This window comes from Lactuca sativa, chromosome 7 (assembly GCF_002870075.4).
Source record: "Lactuca sativa cultivar Salinas chromosome 7, Lsat_Salinas_v11, whole genome shotgun sequence".
NCBI lineage: Eukaryota > Viridiplantae > Streptophyta > Magnoliopsida > Asterales > Asteraceae > Lactuca > Lactuca sativa.
In genome coordinates this window covers 191195337-191216644 of record NC_056629.2, presented here as the reverse complement: position 1 = coordinate 191216644, position 21308 = coordinate 191195337, and the positions used below count along the sequence as shown (strand labels likewise).

At 35.4% G+C, this 21308-nt stretch overlaps 1 pseudogene; it reads left to right on the top strand.

Annotated features, from left to right (window-relative positions):
• The first annotated feature begins 1032 nt into the window (after positions 1 to 1032).
• Positions 1033 to 20148, top strand: LOC111904875 (uncharacterized; annotated as a pseudogene).
• The last annotated feature ends 1160 nt before the right edge of the window (positions 20149 to 21308 follow it).

Sequence of the window (21308 nt, the reverse complement as noted above, 5' to 3'; positions counted from 1 at the left end):
CATGAATACCACAATCCTAGACATAATGGAGCGAAAGGTATTAGGAGTGGCACTTCTGAGGATATGGCAGTTGTTTTGGCTATGCTAAATACTATGGATCAAAGAATGACCAAGATGGATCAATCCATACATGCTATTCGTGTGGGTTGTGAAAGATGCAATGGTCCGCATTTGACTAAAGATTTCCATTGGACGAGAATGGGAATAAGAAAGCTCAAGTATGCTACTCTAGTAGAGACAAATACGATGAAGATTGGAGGAAGCCAAAGAAAGAGTGGTTTCCATATGATGAATATAGAAAGCAAAAAGTAGAAAATTTTAGGCAAACTGGTTGGGGCTTTTATCAAAAGGAGCAACCACCTGAAAATAAGGTCGATTTACATTCCATGCTCACTACATTCACGGAGGCTTCGGAGAAAAGATGTGATGATACCAATGTGGTGATAAGAGACCATCAAATTCTCATGAGAGAGCAACAAGCTTTTTTGAGAAATCATCAAGCGTTAATACACAACATCGAAGCTCATCTTGGACAACTAACCACTTTGGTTAATGAGCGAATTTCTCCAAAAATGCCCAACAAAAAGCCTCAACCACAAGTAATGGTGATCGAAACTGAAGAAGACACCATCTCTGAGTTCCTAGAAGCCCTCGAAGTCGACCCACATCAACCCGGACCACAACCAAAGAAGTCAAAAATCAAAGAAGAAAATAATGTTGAATTCACGAACTCACGACATGCGTGTTTCAAGCTCACGACGTGGGGGTGGGTCTAATCAGAATAATTTTGCTGATACTCGAGTTTTTTGCCCCCCGCTGCCATTTCCGTCTCGAGCTAATATTCATCCACTGGAGCAAGAACATTTGAAATTTATAAAGCAAGTAAAGGATATTCCAATAAACACTCCTTTTATTGAATCATTGTCCCAAGTTCCTGAATATGCTAAGTTTTTGCAAGACTTACTTGATACACACCAATAATTAGAGAAGAATGCCAAGGTGATCCTTAGTGAGCAGAGTTCTAAAGTGATAATGGTTGAACTACCAAAGAAAATGGGAGATCCTGGACGCCTCACTCTTCCGTGTGAATTTGGAAATAACATGAAGACTTATGCTTTAGCTGATTCTGGAGCAAACATAAATTTAATGCCTTACTCGTTCTATCAAAAGCTAAATCTTCTAGATTTAAAGGCTACTAGAATGACGATTCGCATGGCTAATCGTTTAGTGACTCATCCTCGAGGAATATAGGAGGATATATTGGTGAAATTGGGAAATTTGTTTTCCCAATTGGTTTTGTAGTATTGGATACGAAAGAAGATACCAATGTCTCGATAATTCTGGGTTTCCCTTTACTCAATACTACTAGAGATTTGGTAGACATTCATAAGTCCAAACTTACGTTGAGAGTTGGAGATGAATAAGTTACCTTTGGAGTGGAAGATGGATTTTAGAATAATAATGCTCAAGGTGAAGCTTTCAACATAGAGGAAGAAAATGAGCTTGAAGATTTGGAAAAGTTGATGGAAGAAGAAATCAAATTAATTCAAAAAGTCAAACGTACGAAGCCAAGAGCATCCATTCCAACAGTTTTTGAAGTTTTTGCTTACAAAACTCTAACATCTTGGGTGAGTAAGGAGAGTGAAGAAGACTTAGTGTCGTGTGATGAGGAATAGGTTACTTCAGAAGAAAAAGGGTTAACTTTGGACATCAAGGTTGAATATATGGATCTAAAAAGTAAAGACGGGGAAAAATCTAAACTTATGGTGAAGAAAGGAGGGAAAGAAAGTTTGAAGAGGTAATGTGAAGGCTAAAAAAGAAAATTCTAAAAAGGCTTATTTTCGTCGAGTTCAAACATACAAGAAACGATGGAAGGTTCAAAAGGTGGAAATAGTGATGGACACTCCTAAAAATTCAACGTAAGGTGGCACGGAGTCCAGCTCATGACTCCAACAAAAAGAAGCGCTTATTGGGAGGCAACCTGAGCTCGATTTGTAATTTTTCTTTTCGTTTTTTCATTTTTAGTTTCTGCATATTAGTTTATCTTTTAGTGTTTATTTGGTTTTTAAGTTTTTTTTTATTTGGATTGTTTTGAACTTGCAACCAAATATGGGATGGTTCATTTCTTCTTTCCATTATTACGTACTTAGTTGTAGATTTAGTGAGCTATCATGAGCAGGATGAAGAGAGATTAGAGATAAGAGAGTATACGAGTTAAACCGTGTTGTTTAGAGTCAAGTGTCGAGACCCATAATTTTTAATAAGTGTGGGGTTAATCGTGAGTGAAACAAGATTAGCAATGAGGGAAGAGTCAGTAATTATAGAAGTTTTAGAAGGGTCTTAATATAGTAAGACATTCGGTTGCATGTTCTTTGAGAGAAGAAGCCTTTACAAAACTGTAATCCGGATGACCCTGTTCTCACGATGTGAGTCTTATTTCCACAAGTTGTGAGCCCATTCTTATTATTATTTCGAGCCTGATTTCATATGACACCACGTCGTGAGTTTTATTCCTCACATTGTGGGCCAAATTTTTCTACAATATTGGAAGCCTTTTATTCTATATTCATCTCATGGCTCACTATTATGATGACCAGAGATAACATAAAGCTGGTTATGGCTCTTTCTCTCAACCATAAAATGTGGTGTCTGCTTTCCCACATTGATGAATTATGCTTTGAAGATTTTCTATACTATATTTGTTGAATAATCAAGTCTCGGATTCACATTTTTCCTACACATTCACATATATCATTTGTTGAAGATCCAAGTTCCATTCTCCATAATTGAAGATGTCCATATTCAACACGTTCGAAGTTTTTCACATGCGTGCTGAAATCGATCTCGCCACTATTACCCCAGGGGAGGGTGTCGAAAAAGTAATTATTATACCTACTAGTTTTACCAACTATCTAACTAATTATTATAACGCCTGTAGATCAGGGCTAGTCAATTTAGAAACGATAAGCGTCAAAAATAACTTTTTGATAAAAGATTATTTAGAATGAACAATCTTAACTAAGTTGTAGTATATGTTACAAGGATTCCGTACCTATAAAGAACGCCGAAATCCGAGTTATAACGAAGAAGTTATGACCTGTCGAAGTTTCGCGACAGAACCGGCACGACACAGCGCGACGTAAAAAGTAAATTTACGTTAGAGCGATATTTAGTCTTAGCAATCTAAATGAAAGTCGTAGAATACGTTAAACCATGAGCGTGCATAAAAAGAACGCCCAAATCTGACTTCGTATGAGGAAGTTATGATTTTTCGAAGTTTCGACTTAGCGGTATACAGCCTAAATACTCGATTTGAGACCGAGCGGTTTTTAGCCGAAACAATCTAAATGAGAATCGAAGATCTCATTAATTTTAGTTAAACGATAAAAAGATCGGCGAAAACGGACGTCGGATGAAGAAGTTATGATTTTATAACGGAGTTTTCCTGTCCCGGCCTACTAAAAATAAATAATAAAAATAAAGTCAAAATTAGCCGACGGAGTCTCAACGAAAGTTGTAGATCGTAGTCTCACCTACGCGTGGATATAAAGAACGTCGAAAACAGAGTTCGTATGAGGAAGATATGAATTTTTGAAGTTTATTAAATATTTTCGATATTAAATTTAAATATAAATTTTCGATATTATCCAAGGGGGGAGTCACCGGGCTTACCCAGGTTACGCCCCGCGTAACCTAAGAGTACGCCCCGCGTAAATCGCAGATCCAGACCCTATAAAAGGGAGTCGAGTGCAGCCGATTCATTTGCTCATTTCTTCCCTTTTTCTTGCGTTTTTGCATCGTTTTTCGTGCAAGAATTATCCCGAAGCCCCGGTATCATTCCCGAGCCCCGAAGCAAGTCCCGAGGCCCCGAAGATCCCGAGAAGTGAAATTCCCGAGCCGAAGCTCTGCCCGCGAGGAGTCTGGTTTTTGTGAAGATCTTCTAGATCTACCAAAGAATACTACTTTTACAAACCGTAGTGCTGTCCGATCATCTTCTGATCAAGTGAGTGTATACTACCTTTCATAAACACGATAATAATACAAGTATGGTTTGAGTGTATTAAGTATATTGTTGTTTATATGTGTGAGTGTGTGGTTACTTTCTTCTAACGCATAATTATGAAGTATTTTATACGAAATACGTGTTATGTGTATAATTTTGTTGTTATGTGTGTGAATGTATATTCACTTTCTTCTATCTCATAGATCTGATTTATTCTCTATGAAATACGTGTTATGTGGGTGTGCCTCATCTGTTATGTGGAATAGGTATTGAATGAGAATGTTATACAGGTTTTAAACTATGTATAAAAATATATATTTTTATCTACTAATATGTTGGGTGGAACCTGGGTAGATAGTTGATGTGTGATAAACAAATGAGAGGCCCCGATGTTGTTGTTGTTGATCTAGTTATTCAGCGAGTATGAATTAGAACAAGAGGTTAATTTTAGATCCGGGAGTATGGATCAGGTAAAGAGATAAAACTTGTTATTAGTCCGGGAGTATGGATTAAGACTAAGCTGATTGTCCCTATTCCGGGAGTATGGATTGGGTACAATTATTGATCTGGGAGTATGGATCAGATCAGGATTAGGGTATAGTTAATTGTCCTTATTCCGGGAGTATGGATTGGGTACAATTATTGATCCGGGAGTACGGATCAGATCAGGAGGTTAGTTTTAGATCCGTGAGTATGGATCAGGTAGTTTTAGATCCGTGAGTATGGATCGGTGAAAAGGTTAGTTTTAGATCCATGAGTATGGATCGGTGAAGTGGATAGTTTTAGATCCATGAGTAGGGATCAAGTAAAGGGGAAAATTTTAGATACGAGAGTTTAGATCGTGTCATTGTGAGGATCGATGGGGTGGGTTAAGAGTTGCCTTTATATGGTGAAATTGTGCAAGTTTGAATGTTCTATATTTATAAATATATGATATAACATTGTGGGATGAAAACCCTATATGCTCACCAGGCTCCCAAGCCTGACCCAACTCAGTTTTCTTTGTATCACAGGTATTAATACGAAGACATATTTTACAGAGAGATTTAAAGGAGATATAAATCAATAGTGTAATTAAATGTAAGTTCTGTTTATGCTTATATGTCTGTATCGGAACATGACATCCCGAGGTTTTATTATTAAATGAAAATACATTCTCTTTGAGAAATGTTTTGATAAGTTATTATCATATCTTATTTTGGGAACAAATTCCGCAACATTTTTATTAAAAGAAGTACTCTGATTTTTAAAAAGCATAAACAAAATCGGTCTTTTCTGGCCGTGAAAATGTGGATGTCACAGTTGGTATCAGAGCATTAGTTTAAGCGAACTAGGAATTTGTAGGAAATTTCTAGACTTAAACATAGAATGGTAAGTAATGATTGTGAAGAGTGTGTCTAAAATATGTTAGGTAGTACACCTAAATCGACACAAGCACTAGTTTATTTTAGGAATGATGCTTAAAATGCTTTTACGTGCTAAATGTTTTGTGTGATAGCTATATTAATGCTATTACTTGTTCGGATCTATGGTCAGTTGCCGACCGGATCTGGAGACCTTATGTGTTTAGGATTCTAAGCGTACGGCTACGATATTAGAACTAGCATGTAAACGTTTTGGAGTAATAAGGATGATTTAACTATCTATCGTGATTGAGGATCTGAATTCACCTTATTTGGTGTGTAGATCAAAAATGGTAAGAACTAGAAGTGGAATTGGAAATGTGAACGAAGATAGGAATCAACCACCTGTGGTTGAGCAAGCACCTGTTGTAGCAGCAGCACCAGAGCCAATGACAATGGCTAGGGTGCAAGCGATGATACAGATGATGTTGGATCACCAAATGGAGGAGACAAGGCGATTACTCCAACAGAATCGTGAGGAAGTGTCACTTCAAGTGGAAGAGCCTGAAGTGAATGGAGGGCGTTCAGAGGGAGGTAACTACAGTGGGACGGTTGGACGAGCAGAACCCCCAGTGGTAGAAAGGAATGACCCGGAAAGGGAAAGAAACAGGGATGGGCGTATGTATAAAAATTTCTTGGGCGCCAAGCCGCCAAGTCTTTCTGGAAGCCCAAAGCCTGTTGAGATTATGGACTGGATCTCCGAAATGGAGATGGTGTTTGAGAGTTGCGACTGTAGCAACAAACAGAAGACTGTCTTTGCAATTAGACAACTGAAGACCGGAGTCTTGAGCTGGTGAAAGTTACTGGCAGATATGATGCCTCAAGGGGAAGCCCGGAAGATGTCTTGGGAATCATTCCTGGAGCAGTTAAAGATGCAGTACGACTCAGAGATAGATCTGATTGATCTGAACAATGAATTCCAAAACATGAAGAAAGGTAAATTGAACATTGATGATTATACTACTGCATTTACCGAAAAGATGAAGTTATTTCCATACTTAGTGCCAACTGAACTCTCAAAAATTGATAGGTTCGCAATTGGACTGCCTGCCGAATTTGGCCCAACGGTCAAGATGACAACTACTTTGAAGACAGCAGTCCGAGCAGCTAAAAATGTGGAGACCTAGTTAAAGGAAAGGGGTCTGGAGAGAAACGAGGTGGGTGAGAAAAGAAAGGTGGAAGGATCTTCAAGGTCCGATGAGAAGAGAAAATTTTCGAAGTATGATTCGAAGAAGCTCGAAGAAGGAGCACAATGGTGTGCCAAGTGCAAAAGGAAGCACATTGGGGAATGCTCTAAAGAAATGACCTGCTTTAAATGCGGGAAGACTGGTCATTACGCCAGCAAATGCCCAACCAAAAGAGAAGTCTTCTTTAAGTGTGGCGAAGAAGGGCACTTCAAGCAAAACTGCCCAGGAAGAGAAGAGGCTATAAGGCTAAATGCACCACCAAAGCCAAAAGCATTCCACATGATCCTTGATGAAGCAGATGACAATGCAAGGAATCGGGAATGAGGATTTTATATCCAAAGATCAAGTTATAAAGTAGCGATATGAAAAGTAACATGTGGTGTAGCCTACTAGAGACGTAGTATAGGGTGAACTTGAACCTTTGTGTAATCGTTTCAAGAAATAATATAAACCCTAGTTTTGCTATCTGATGTGTTGATTGATTATGTGATTTTCTTGTATGGTGACTTGGTCGACTGCGGGACAATACTTGGGACGAGTATGAGTAGGTGTGAAAGGTAGTAGATGCATATACTACCGGAAGCACAGGACTCGCACTTGGATCAGGGAAAGTCACAAGGTTACCAAGAAGCTAGTGATTGATTCCATTTTATTCTGGTATGTCATTACTATTGTTTCGGTAATGACTAGTAAGATGGTTCTTGTTTCGACCCTAGTGGTCATATTTAAATTTGAGTTCGACTACGAGGAGTATGTTACGTGGTCTAGAGGACCAAGTTAGATGTAACATCTGACTTAAGTCAGAAGGTTGAAGTTAATGCGATTGATAGTGTCGCGCTTATTGTTAAAAGAAGTTTGCAGGTAGAAGTGCTAAATGCTGAAATGTGATTATATCACATTAGAATATGAAGGAAGGTATATTCCATTCTGGAATTTAACTTTATTAAAGACCGAGTCTAAGCGTCGCATCGTACGATGAGAGGTCAATAGAGCACGACCCATCGGTTTGTTACAATAGATAAAGGAAGGTATTTATCCTGAGAAGAAGAACGAGTCCACAATGAGGACTTATTTGGTAACTTGAAGGTTACGATTGAAAGTACAACATAGTGCGATAAGCAGATGCAAGATTGGGCATCGTCTACGGTCAAGAAAGCCATAGAGTTAAATACTCTTTAGAGGAAACATAGAATTTACGGTTATTACCTAGGATGAAGAGATAGCGTATGGAATCATTATACAAGTTCTATTTTCGTTGATGATTTCGGGACGTAATCATCCTAAGGGGGAGATAATTATAACGCCCGTAGATCAGGGCTAGTCAATTTAGAGACGATAAGCGTCAAAATAACTTTTTGATAAAAGATTATTTAGAATGAACAATCTTAACTAAGTTGTAGTATATGTTACAAGGATTCCGTACATATAAAGAACGCCGAAATCCGAGTTATAACGAAGAAGTTATGACATGTCGAAGTTTCGCGACAGAACCGGCACGACACAGCGCGACGTAAAAAGTGAATTTACATTAGAGCGATATTTAGCCTTAGCAATCTAAATGAAACTCGTAGAATACGTTAAACCATGAGCGTGCATAAAAAGAACGCCCAAATCTGACTTCGTATGAGGAAGTTATGATTTTTCGAAGTTTCGACTTAGCGGTATACAGCCTGAATACTCGATTTGAGACCGAGCGGTTTTTAGCCGAAACAATCTAAATGAGAATCGAAGATCTCATTAATTTTAGTTAAAAGATAAAAAGATCGGCGAAAACGGACGTCGGATGAAGAAGTTATGATTTTATAACGGAGTTTTCCTGTCCCGGCCTACTAAAAATAAATAATAAAAATAAATTCAAAATTAGCTGACGGAGTCTAAACGAAAGTTGTAGATCGTAGTCTCACCTACGCGTGGATATAAAGAACGTCGAAAATGGAGTTCGTATGAGGAAGATATGAATTTTTGAAGTTTATTAAATATTTTCGATATTAAATTTAAATATAAATTTTCGATATTATCCAAGGGGGGAGTCACCGGGCTTATCCAGGTTACGCCCTGCGTAACCTAAGAGTACGCCCCGCATAAATCGCAGATCCAGACCCTATAAAAGGGAGTCGAGTGCAGCCGATTCATTTGCTCATTTCTTCCCTTTTTCTTGCGTTTTTGCATCGTTTTTCATGCAAGAATTATCCCGAAGCCCCGGTATCATTCCCGAGCCCCGAAGCAAGTCCCGAGGCCCCGAAGATCCCGAGAAGTGAAATTCCTAAGCCGAAGCTCTTCCCGCGAGGAGTCCGGTTTTTGTGAAGATCTTCTAGATCTACCGAAGAATACTACTTTTACAAGCCGTAGTGCTGTCCGATCATCTTCTGATCAAGTGAGTGTATACTACCTTTCATAAACACGATAATAATACAAGTATGGTTTGAGTGTATTAAGTATATTGTTGTTTATATGTGTGAGTGTGTGGTTACTTTCTTCTAACGCATAATTATGAAGTATTTTATACGAAATACGTGTTATGTGTATAATTTTGTTGTTATGTGTGTGAATGTATATTCACTTTCTTCTATCTCATAGATCTGATTTATTCTCTATGAAATACGTGTTATGTGGATGTGCCTCATCTGTTATGTGGAATAGGTATTGAATGAGAATGTTATACAGGTTTTAAACTATGTATAAAAATATATATTTTTATCTACTAATATGTTGGGTGGAACCTGGGTAGATAGTTGATGTGTGATAAACAAATGAGAGGCCCCGATGTTGTTGTTGTTGATCTAGTTATTCAGCGAGTATGAATTAGAACAAGAGGTTAATTTTAGATCCGGGAGTATGGATCAGGTAAAGAGATAAAACTTGTTATTAGTCCGGGAGTATGGATTAAGACTAAGCTGATTGTCCCTATTCCGGGAGTATGGATTGGGTACAATTATTGATCCGGGAGTATGGATCAGATCAGGATTAGGGTATAGTTAATTGTCCTTATTCCGGGAGTATGGATTGGGTACAATTATTGATCCGGGAGTATGGATCAGATCAGGAGGTTAGTTTTAGATCCGTGAGTATGGATCAGGTAGTTTTAGATCCGTGAGTATGGATCGGTGAAAAGGTTAGTTTTAGATCCGTGAGTATGGATCGGTGAAGTGGATAGTTTTAGATCCATGAGTAGGGATCAGGTAAAGGGGAAAATTTTAGATACGAGAGTTTAGATCGTGTCATTGTGAGGATCGATGGGGTGGGTTAAGAGTTGCCTTTATATGGTGAAATTGTGGAAGTTTGAATGTTCTATATTTATAAATATATGATATAACATTGTGGGATGAAAACCCTATATGCTCACCAGGCTCCCAAGCCTGACCTAACTCAGTTTTCTTTGTATCACAAGTATTAATACGAAGACATATTTTACAGAGAGATTTAAAGGAGATATAAATCAATAGTGTAATTAAATGTAAGTTCTGTTTATGCTTATATGTCTGTATCGGAACATGACATCCCGAGGTTTTATTATTAAATGAAAATACATTCTCTTTGAGAAATGTTTTGATAAGTTATTATCATATCTTATTTTGGGAACAAATTCCGCAACATTTTTATTAAAAGAAGTACTCTGATTTTTAAAAAGCATAAACAAAATCGGTCTTTTCTGGCCGTGAAAATGTGGATGTCACAATTATTATGACTTAAGGCAGTGGACCTATTCGCAATTAACAGATCACTAACAGTTGGGTATTGAACACAGTGAACGATTTTAATTAACTAAGTAATCTACTAAAAATTAATTCAAGAAAAGAAAAAGTTATATCGGTGTTTATTTGATTTTAGAAGTTCATACAAACTTAATCACCTAATTATCAAATTTAGTCAATGACTAAAACACTTCTGTTTAGTTTGAATCCACTTCTCCTCAATGGTTAGCTACTAATTATGGATAATGCACGTTGGTTACTGATATTTATATTACTAGTAATTTATGTCCAAATATACTCATGGTTAACTAATTCATTTAGAACTATGCATGTTCACACATAATTTAGCACGTAATCAGTTATGAATTTTGAATGGAGCTATGTAAGATTAATTAAACAAACACAATTATAGTCACAATATATGTTCTCCAGTACATCCAATTTTAATAACTTTAATTACTTATCTAATATTGGTTCGATCATAACTCTAGTAATATAATGGTCACTAAATTACTAGGTGATAAGTTCATGCAATTTAATAATCACTAAGCTACACAGAACATGAATTCAAGCAATTTAAGTATCAAATATTAGCATGCTAGGTATTATCAATAAAACACAAGTGTTTAACAAACTAGTAAGATCCATAACTAATAAACCAATTCATGAGTTGAAGCTTCATCTAGCTAAACAGAAGCAACTAGATTCAACTACTCATGGATGAAATCAAACACACAAATTTAATGATTAAAAACATAGTCAAATGTACCAACTTAAAGTAAAAGTTATGATCTTCAATCACTTCTTGTTCCTTGAAGGCTAAAACTTCAATTCTCTGGCTTGTTTGCTTTAGAAATTGTCTTCTAAAACCTCAAAATCTCCAAAGGATCTCCTCAAATCAGAAGTACCAAGGATTTATATAGATTTTGGAAATTACCCAGCTCACATCGTGAGATTGGGAAGCTCATGTCGTGAGCTCAGTCATTATTCGTATCGAACACATATTCTATCCTCCGAATGTTTATCTTCTAGAATGTTTCCACTCACATCAGAAGATATGATTCCTCACGTCGCGAGGTCGTCTTTTGGCTGAAAAATTCATCTTTTAAGCTCCAATCCTCCAAAGTTCCGATCCTTTTCGCTTTTGGTCCTTATTCCTCAAGATTGCTCATTTTGGCTGCAAATTACAATTAAATCTTATAAGTACCATATATCTTTGCAAATAACCAAAATATTTATAAAAGTGTATTAAAATATTGCCTAAAAATGTGTATAAATATGACTATATATATATATATATATATATATATATATATATATATATATATATATATATACACACACACACACGCACACACATACAAATCTATCATGATTTTGGAGGGTCCAAATTTCCACTGAAGACTACAAGTAAAATTCAACTTTTTTTTTTTTGGATTTAGAAGATAACTAAAAAAGAAGGTTTGAGTTGGACTAAATGGTGCAGTGATCTAATATTGACTCTCACTTTCTAACTCTTTGATGAATGAGACTTTGTTGAGAGAGCAACTTGGATAAACATTAGTCACAAGTTATTATGATGCGGAATAATAAGTTAATCTCGAAGGATCTTTTTAGCTCAACAATAATACGTTAGAAGAGTTACATTGCAGAAATATAAAGGAAATGAATAGCAACAAGTTATATCAAGTAGACACCAAGTTGATTCATAATGAGGTTCGAATTCAAACACAACTTAGTAAGTGTGATCAACTAAAGTGAAGAGGAACTTGGTTAATCAGTTAAGATAATAGAGATAGAGATGGAAACTCTTGTATTTCAAAGAGGGTTCTGGAAGTTGTGGTTGAAAATACATGAAGAGGGATGCTCTATTTATAGAGTCCCTAAAGTTACATTGAAGAGTAAAATACTATTAAAGCTACTGACTACAGTGACCTTGAATGGTTGCCTTGAATGGTTCACCAGATATCATAATGTAAAGAAGAAATCTCAGTAAGTAAACTAAACTATCTTCATGCGTCATCCATCTCTGCGGTTGATCAATTCAACTCTGCGGTTCATTAGTTTCATTAACGTTCACAAGGGGTCTCCAGTAGTGGCTTCTCTGTGGTATTACCAAGTACAAAAGTATGCGGTTCCTTATAGCTGAAGAGGGACACTTTTTGTTTCAACATACTTTTTTTTCTAATGATAGGTAAAAAACATATTTAAGGTGTGTGGGCATGGGTTGGATAGTTTTCTAAATTGAGTTCTGGTGTTTATGGGGCGTTCGACAATCACAAGTGTATGTGGTGTGCTTTTGGTGTGAGTGTTCATTTGACACATTTATTTTTGATGTTGGAATGTTTTACTCCTATGAAGAATAATATATTTGAAAGATTGGATTATATTTTAGGATGCACATATCCTTCTAAATTTTGAGTAGATGTTTTATTCATTTTATCAATATTTTCTCACGTACAAGTCTATTTGACTAAAAATAATCGTTATTAGTTTAAATTTTGGATGAGCTATTTTAATAATAGAAATTTGTTTGAAACAATTTCAAATTTCAAATACAAAATAGTACATAAGAGAAATCATATCGAAAATCATAATATATTACTATCATGTATAATATTGTCGTTACTTTTATTTGTATTAACCTGTTATAAACAAACTTTATTAACTGATAATCAACTAAATTTGCATCAATTTGTTTAAAAATACAAAAAGTTCTATTTTAGGACAACCGAAAATTTTTAATGTTCTGTTTTTGGTCATGCAAAATACTAAATGTTATATTGTAGATTAGATTTTGATGTTCTATTAAAAGGGTTAGATTACCCACTTATTTTTAAATTAGTTGAAAATAGTTATCGTTTATATACAAAACGTCAACCGAGAAAAATAAGTCGTTAGAAAAGATAAAAAAACATATCAAAAATTTCTTAATTGGAAATTACATGCATCGTAATATTAAGGAACGGATCAAAAATTGACTAAAGGGAAACTACAAGGATTGTATATCCTTTACAATATAACATGCCGAAACTATTTTCCGAAAGAAAATTACTCGTAAAAAGAAAACTATTCACCGCCTGTAGAATCCATCGTGATACACCAATAGCAGTGATCAAGGAATTAATTTCATGTTCTTTGAAGCATGTTTCCAAATGGAGAGATAGTTCGACAACTTTGTACAATATACTTTTTCTTTTGAGCTCTAGAAACAACATACTTTTTAACCGAAATAACTCTTGGTCATTATCTGGGAAAGAGGGTATTTTTGTCAATAATTCTTTTATGTCCATATGAAGATGACTTGTTCCAATTCAAGCTAAATAGAAAACAATTTCCAACTCGATTATATTTTGCAATGACAGTCAAGGGACAAACAATTCTAAATGTAGGTGTATATCTTTCAAAATCGGTTCTCTCACGTGACCAACTTTGTGGAGCACTATCCGAAAGGATATCACATGCCAATAAAAAAAGTATTAATGAAACCTAACGAATAATTCAACGACAGTGAAGTATATGCATCAAACGTGGTGTATAAAAAAGCGTTGTACGATTAATAATGCACAGTCAATCATGTGTTCATGTACATTTGTAAAGAATGTCAACTTTTCATGTTAATTCTTATTGGTTTCGTTTCTACTAAAATGACTCTTATTGATAATTGTTTAGATGTAATAAACCTATTTGCACAAGATACTTATGAGATATAAAAATATTCGCACCCAACGATTGGCGCCCGTAAACGGCTAGGGTATATATATATATATATATATATATATATATATATATATATATATACACACACACACACACACACAAACACACACAAGATAATTATAAGATATAAAAATTATAATTATCAAATATAAAGTAAAAGAATTATATTGTGATAATTATAGAAAATTACTAGAAAGAAAGTTAAAAGATAAAATACCTAAGTTAATACGTTAGCGAGCTGTTATTATGTAAGTCCCCAAAAATGTTTGTGTATCAATCAGATCCGTTTGATGGTGCGGAATCCCAATCAAATGGATGATGTCAGATCACAATAAGAAGAGAAGGAGAAGAAGAACACTACAAGAAAAAGACCCTTTTACGACGCGCAAACCACGACACTCATTGATTTATGTTACGCAAAAGAGAGTGACATTAAAAGAGTGTCATCTCTTCAAAAAATTTAAGGATTTACGTCACACATTATTGTGCGCCCTTAAATTAGTGTCTCATGTAAAAAAACTTAAAAACATGGAGGGCACCTTCTAAAACGTGCGTCCTCTGTGAATGTCGTTTTATATTTTTTACTCAAAACGTGCGTTCTTGAGGAAATCCTCTTAAAATTCTAAATTTTTTAAATACCCCGCTTCAATCAAGATCTCCCTTCGTTATCTTCTTCCCTTCTCTCTGCAAACCCTAATCACAAAACCATCTCTGCTGTAAACCTCGACAACTCGTATAATTGTTCTATAATTTTTTTTTCTTAAAAACTCGTGTTCATTCCTGAAGATCACAAAATGGAGACCAACAACTAGGGCTTGTGTACGTGCTCCCAAAGACGAACGTCGCAGAGCTAGCATTTGGGGTTCTGCGACTCCTAATGCTTACAACCGGAGATATAGTGTTCCTCATCCTCTCCTCTTCCCATCTACCCTACTTTCCGACCTCGGCTCATCTCTCTCTTTCTCTCTCTTCTATCACCCACCACAAATGGCTCTTCGAACACTAATCAACTTGCAAACCCTATCGATCGAAAAAGGGGGGAAAAGGATAGAATAGAAAAAACCCTAATAATTCACCAGATGCGCTATTTTTTCCCCAACTTTTTGTCGCTTTTCCATGAAGTCGTTGAAGCCCTATCTACTTCAGGCTTCGAATTCTGCAACTGCATTTGGGCAACTACTATACCGATTTGGAATTTGATGAGGCTGAAGATGTAATCTTTTCTGTTATTGGTCCACGGGGCGTACATTTCACTGGGTACTATGTTGGCCACAGCCGACAATCAATTGTGCAAGATGATGCGTATCCTTTGTTCATTGCATTTTTTCTTCACCCTTTATAGAAAGACGAGGTAATGTTTTTTTTTTCCTTTACTATAATGGCAAAGAGAATCATATGGAGAGGACATTGCAAATTCTGAGACACAGGAATCTAATCATTCTAGTGATGAGGATGAATATGAGGGCAGCTTCATCAATGATGATGAACCTGAAGCTCTTACACCTTCTCCTATCTCAAGTGACAGAGGTTTTATAAATTCATACATTTGTTACTTCAAGAAAATGATTCATGAAGTTCTTTTCCATTCAGATGAATTTTATTTTCAATGAGCAGATGATGATGATGATGATGATGATGATGATGATGATGGAGAATATTTGGAGAAGAAGAAAAGAGTTGTGAAAGACAGGCGTAGAAGACTCGAAAAGAAGTGTCAGTTTTTTTGAATCTGATGATGAAATGGTGTTCGTTGATATTGATGATAAAAACTCTTCTCCAGTTGCATCCATATGAAATATCAATAAATCAGAGATGCAGGAAAGACAATCAAGAAAGAAACAACGGACAAAGAGACAAAAAACAACGATGATGTGTTTGTGGATTCTCAGGTTCTCGATTCAAATGATGTTGTTAATGCACACTTTGTAAATGGCAAACCAGAAGGGTGAGCAGTTAACTAGTTTTCTCCAAAAAAAAGTTATCTTATTTATCTCTTAATAAAAATATTTTGCAAACAGGAAGGGGGCTGAAGTGGTGCCTTAAAGTAAATCAAAACCTAAAAAGAAAAAAACGGGGGTCCTCTAAAGAGAAAGAATTGCTTCAATTTGCTCAAGATGCAATTGTTGGGTTGAAATTAAATGTGGACATATTGAGGTTGGTATGGAATTGGTTTCATGTTGCTCGCATGTATTTGGTTTCAAACTCCCTCACATACCTTTAGGAACAAGCTTTAGTGCATACATTATACTCTGGGAATCATAGAGAGCGAAATTTTGTGTTTGATTGTATGAAACATGTCCAAACAGAGTGCATGATTGCAGGTAATTGAATATACTGGTGAAATTGTTATACCTTCACCTTTACAAAGCAACCACACAAATCATGAGATATGGTAATATCCTCACCTTTTCATTTCAAATCCTTTAATTCATTTTTAGAAGACTTAAACAATAAACATCCCAATTATTATATTGTAGGTAATTGAATATACTGGTGAAATTGTTAGACCTCTAATAGCTGACAGAAGAGAACACTTAATATACTACTCTTTGGTGGTAAGTACATTTATTATTTATTGTTAACATAAACATGTATTGTGATATGAATTTGCACTTTGCAATGCAGGATGCAGGGAGCATAAGTCTCATAGGTTTGAAAGAGGCTTCTTCTGGTAATGACAAATTTACCCTTAGTCTTATCATGTTTTGGAGTTGCAACTCCATGTGTAAATGTTGTGAAAGAAAGATTGAATAAGGAAGGTTACTAATTGTTCAATGCTACTATTGGGATTTAGGGCGTCCTTTTGATCTGAGAAGAGAATCTGATGTGGTGTCTCCTGATGCAACACTGTAGGCTATACTTTTTGAAAGCCCTGATAAGAACAGATGGCCCTGCTATCTTAGTGAGCTTGTCAAATATGGCGCAGTGCTCTGTCCTCAGTCTGTTCAAGATGCAAAGTAATCAAAATTCTCTACCTTTTTTGCATTTCTTTAATCAAATTGTTTTATGGAAATTTTTCATAAAAGTTTTCAACCTTTAATTTAAAACCTTCAATATCATCATTAACATCCAGAAATTATTTAAAACCTTCTATATCACCATAGTTGGTAGGGATGATACAGTTACATTAACTTACATCTCAAGTTTATTAGATTAACTCTGTAATAATCTGTCGTTTCCATGCGGAATTGGATTCCAATTCCTGCCAAATCCCATGGAGGGTCATTATGAAGTTGTGATATCGGAGGGTGCATAAACCTGTCCATGTCAGTTATAATCTCATCTTGGTCTAAATTTTCTTGTCATTTACTATTATATTCTTGTAGTTGAAAGCTTCAGACCTAGAAGATGATAAACTTCATGATGATATTAAATCTGCAGAAAAGCATACAGCTCTTCATTCAACCCTATCAGAACATACAAGTGATTTTGATGGGGAATCTATGTTGTTCTTGCAGCGATTTTTTCACACAAGAGTGAAACCTGTAGTATCCACAGGCCCCTTGAAGCTTGATCTTGCTCTTGGAATTAGAGGACTACCAAAGGTAATTAGTATCTTCTTATATAGTTAATCATTGTGAACCCTAGAATAATAACAACAAAATTGTACATTACAAGGAAGAATTGTTGAGGTTTATGGGCAAGAGGTATCAGGCAAGACAAAACTTGCTTTGAATGTAATCAAGGAAGCTCAAAATCTTAGAGGTGCGTTCCAATGTTCTTTAATTCCACATATAAACAATGCCAACACTTCACTTCATAAGAAACTCAAACAACCTCACATTCACAAGTAGCAATGCAGTCAACCTTTTGAGGACACTTCCCCTTAACCTCATTTTGAGCATATTCAACCCTTTGTTTACAGGATCTGGTAATCATTCTGGAAGTTATCCATTGCTCTGTTAAATCCTTCATGTTTTTCTTATGCTTCCTGGTTACTTGCCCACTAATTTGGGAGAAATAGTTAGATGAACTGTAGCCAAAATTCCCACCTATCAAAAAAGCATCACAGAACATTGTGTTCCTTCCATTTGCTTCCACAGAAGCACTAACACAGTTTTTCCATTCAGAAACTTCCAGCTTATCTGTAGCAGACCTCTACAGAGTTTCGGCCTTTGATAATCCCATTCTGCCCAACAGTTCATCACCGGAAGTGCTATAGAAACGGCTTTGGAATAGATCACCAAGTTGCTGGTCAACCATAACCTCCAAAACCAATCTGCACTACAAGCAACAAATGAGACTGCAACTATCAGCCAATATATGCTTGGCACTTTATAGTTCCCTTTCAGCTAAATCCCAAAGTTTTTGCTCACAATAAAGTTTTCCTGAAGAAATAAACACAAAATGATATTATTAATTGGATGCCTATTGATGCCAGTTTGCCACCATATACAACTCACTGGGACTAAATAGTTCATTCATATGCAAATGACAGACATGTTCTATCTCAAACACAGTTATAAGGTTGTTTAGCATTTAGGGTACAAGTAGCCAAAAAAAAAATACTCATGTAGTACAAATACGATATATATATATATATATATATATATATATATATATATATATATACACAAGGCACTTGTACGTATCCTATCCATATGCTTTGTAAGTGACCTTACAGAGTGAATAACAAGCAAAATGTAGCTTTAACAGATATGAGAGAAAACAAAAGTATAAAAGTGCATACCTAAAGCACAAGAGAATCCAACTACAAAGATGGGAAAATATTGGAAAAAAGAGATGTTTTTCCCCACAATAAAAGAGTTATGGCATCCGATACGTTTCCAACAATTTATTGAATGGTTCCAACCTGAATTACATTATATTACCCACACATGTAACAAATTTTTTATCCAAAAAAAAGTGTGTGTGAGCTTAATGTGTAACAAGAGTTTGAAAATTATACCTGAAGAGTGCTTTCAAGATAAACTTTAAGTACATTCCATGGAGTCAAATACAGTCCTCAAAATCACCTAAACCCTCATTACAAGGCCAAGTTGTTGTAGCCAATGCAAAATGCATGTGGAAAGTCTCAAGGCCATATATTTGTTTTTGAATGGTTTCTGTAGTGGCATCAACAATCTTAGAGGTGTTTCACATTTTATGATGATTAGAAGTTATTTTTGGTAGGTTATTGTGCTTACTTGGATGTGGAGAATGCATTGGACCCACTGCTGCTCGAAACAGTTGGTGTAAATACCAAAAGTCTTCTCATCTCACAACCAAATTCTACTGAAAATTTGTTGAGTATTGTTGACACTCTCACACAGAGTGGAACAGTTGATGTGATTGTTATCGAAAATGTAAGGAAAAATCTTTGCAAAAGACATGAATGCCCTCCTCTCTTCTTCATCAAACTCACCCCTACAAATCTTTTGTCCAATTTTGTCTTGGTTTTCTAATTCATTGACTTTATTTTTATAGGTTGTGCACTCATCCCACAATGTGAAATTACAGGTGTAATAAGTGAAAATATCATTGAGACACAATCATGAATAATGACACGAGCACTTCGCAAGATTCATTATTCTTTATGTCGTTTAGATACTCTTATTATATTTATAAATCAGGTTAGTATATTATATATAGTTATAAAATCAGTTTAAATAGTTTTAAATATGTCATAGCCAATTCTTACTCTTGTTTTCAGGTGAGATCAAATTTGAGATCACGGCAAGAGGGACTTAAAGTAAATGAGGTGACATGTCGTGGAAACGCCTTGCCATTTTATTCAGCTGTATGAATGAGAATTGCTAGAAAAGGATTCTCAAGACACATGAAAAGATTTAAAATAATAATAATTGTTTTATTATAATGATAATGATAATAATAAAAGGATATTTGTCTATTTTCAGGTTACTGGTCTTGGTATATGTGTGAAGGTGGTAAAGAATAAGCTAGCACCTGCTATGAAAAAGGCAGAGTTGGAGATTGAGTTTGGAAGAGGCATATCTCGTGCATCTGAGGTGCTACAATTGGGGTGTCTTAAAGAAGGAAATAGTTACTTCATAGATGGAGAAGTTGTCAATGGTAAGATACAAGCTGAAACTTATTTGATTCAGAATACAATAATTTGTGATAAGTTGGTAATGACTCTACGAAGACACTTGTTTCGTATTGAACAAGATTCTGAATCATGATACAAATGCTTCAGAAAGATTGAGGACAAAATAAGTTGCAATTTGTTTGACATGCATTGGATTAGGGTATTGTTTATTCTGGGAACATTTCAATCATTTAGTTATTGTTGGCAAACTACTAGTAAGATGTATTTATTGTATGTTAACTTTTAAGTAATATATTTTCCAAATTTGTTTAGTTACTATTAGTCTTTGTTGATTTTTAACTAAAATATATTGCAAATAATTTAGAGTAGTTCAAGTGGTAATCCAGAGTGACTCTACTCATTATCTTGTAAATGCTCTCACACCTTCTCATCCTTCAGGTGGATTTTTTTTTAGCTGTGCATTTTGATTTAAGGGTTTATGTCACATTTGATATTTTACCAATTAAGTTTTTATGTAGGGAGTAGAAAAAGGGGAACTTTTCTCCTTTAAAATTACCCATGGTAAGTTTTTAAGTACTTTTAATCAATATTTTATGTCCATAAAATCAACATATTGACCACACTTGTTGTATCTGAATAAGGTTCTAGTCGAAGAAGCATCTGAAGGACTTTCTATTTTTGATAAACTGAAATTAGCTCATTACTAAATAATCTTCAGTTTACTCTTATTTAATCAGTGCATATTATAACTTTATAAGTTGCTTGTATATGAGGATCTCATCTTTTTGTAATATTTACATAATCCCAGGTAGATTCCTTAAAGAACAAGCAACATTTATAGTGTCTGATGATCTGAAAGTAACAACTTCTCAATCAATAGCTACAATTTCAAACTTCAATGAACTTGGTGTCCCTATTGCTGATTTGGAGTTTCTTGACCTTTGCATTGGCGAACAAGAGGTAATTAAGCTAGCTTTGGCCAATTAATTTAATTTAAACACTTTGCATGACACTCATTGGTTTTCTTTTATGATTTGAGCTGCTAGACACTCCTGTAAATTCAAAAGGAAGATGGCACAGGCAAGGAGTGTCCTTTGGAAGCTGTCCTTGAGGCCACCAAAAATAATTTGATTCAAGGTAGTACAAAACTCTTATTGGGAGATCATTTTGATTCCACTCTCGTACATACCATGTGTATTATTAATTAGTTGATATTGATATTGTACAACTGACGTGATTATTATGTAGGATTACCGTGTTTATGCAGATTTTACGACACGTCATTGCGCGTCA